This window comes from Microtus ochrogaster, unplaced genomic scaffold, assembly GCF_000317375.1.
Source record: "Microtus ochrogaster isolate Prairie Vole_2 unplaced genomic scaffold, MicOch1.0 UNK162, whole genome shotgun sequence".
NCBI lineage: Eukaryota > Metazoa > Chordata > Mammalia > Rodentia > Cricetidae > Microtus > Microtus ochrogaster.
The window spans coordinates 67,936-69,563 of NW_004949260.1; positions in this window are offsets into that span (position 1 = coordinate 67,936).

Below are 1,628 nucleotides of genomic sequence, written 5' to 3' on the forward strand. Positions count from 1 at the left end.
ATCTAGTATGTGTCATGATACAAATACACTTTGGTATAACATTAAGAGATAGTTAATCTAATGACATATTTTCCTAATCTTACAATATTTTAAAGCAAGTATTTCAATGAAACATCTAAAGTATCTGAAAATGAAGATTTTATATAAAGAATATTTCCACCTCATATAATCAAATATCTTAGAATAAATGGACTTTAAGCAAAGTGATTTAAGGTAACAAATGATTACATCTGTCCACCAATTTTAAATGCCTCTAAAAGACAAACATTAAAATATGTACATTGGATTATTGATGTTGTTTTCTTTCTAATGGTAGGGTTTTTTGTGTTTGTGTGTATTTGTTAATTCTGAACTTCTATGAGGCTGTCATTAATATATAAAACATAAATGTTTATTTGTACCAAAAGTAGTTGTATTATATTTTTTCTGGCAAAAGATCCATTTCATGGTAAAATTACAGGATATTCAGATGGAGAAAGAAGGCATGAAGAGACACTTTTATCTTATTTACTATAATGACACTTTTGTGTTTCATGTTATAAAAGAATGTGCAGGTGGCCATTATGAACAGATCCTTAAGGACATGCTACCAAATGTATTTCTTTGTTCTGAGTTGTACTTTAAAATAGGTGATACTGACAGAAGGAAAGTAAGACTCAACAGGCTCAGGAGTCTATAAGCACAGAGATGCTGATGTGGGCAAAATGCAGAAGATGATAGTGAGAAAGGTAATAGCTCTGCCAATCTCAAAGATAAGGCTGGCCACCTGACAGAACTGAACTTTGGAGTGACTTATTGCCTTTGTTACCATTTTTTTAAGTGTTCTACTTGGAAATAAGCTAGGAAATCTCTGTAGAATATTGACTCAGTCTTCTTTGATTTCAGCCTTTCTAGAAGTGCATGGTTTAATGATTCTTTTGAAAGAACAATTCTTAGCTTACTATGGAAACACAAACACAAAGAATAGCAAAAACAATTCTGAATAATGAAAGAACTGCTGTACATATCACTATCCATGATTACAAGTTGTACTGTAGAGCTATATTAGAAATAATAACATGGTAGTGACACAAAAATAGATGAATCGATCAATGGAATCAAACTGAAAAGCCAGGCATAATCCACATACCTATAGACAACTGAATATTCATAAAGAAGCCAAAAATACACACTAGAAAAAAGTGAGCATTTTAAATAACTACTACTTGCCAAACTGGATGGCTACTTGTAGAAAAATTCAAATAGTTCTACACATATCACCCTGAACAAAACTCAAACTGAAGTGGATCGAAGATCTCAACAGAAAATTATGATTTTCAGTTTAGTGTTTTTACAGGATTCCTTAGTGTACAAATGAGTGGATATTTGGTTTTAGAGCCTTATCTTGGGTTATTTTCTTTCCGCTTATTTGCTTTTTCCAATTCTGATGAGCTAGTTTTTGTTTTATATTATGTATTTTTATTAATATCCTTTAAATTCCTATTTGGTTTTAAATGAGAGCCAGAGGGGAGTGGATCCATGAGGGATCGGGGTGGGAAGGCACTGGCAGAAGAAGAGGGAGTAGATATATTATTTGAGAAAAAATCTATTACTAATGAAGCAAGAAAAACAGAAAACATAATAGAAAA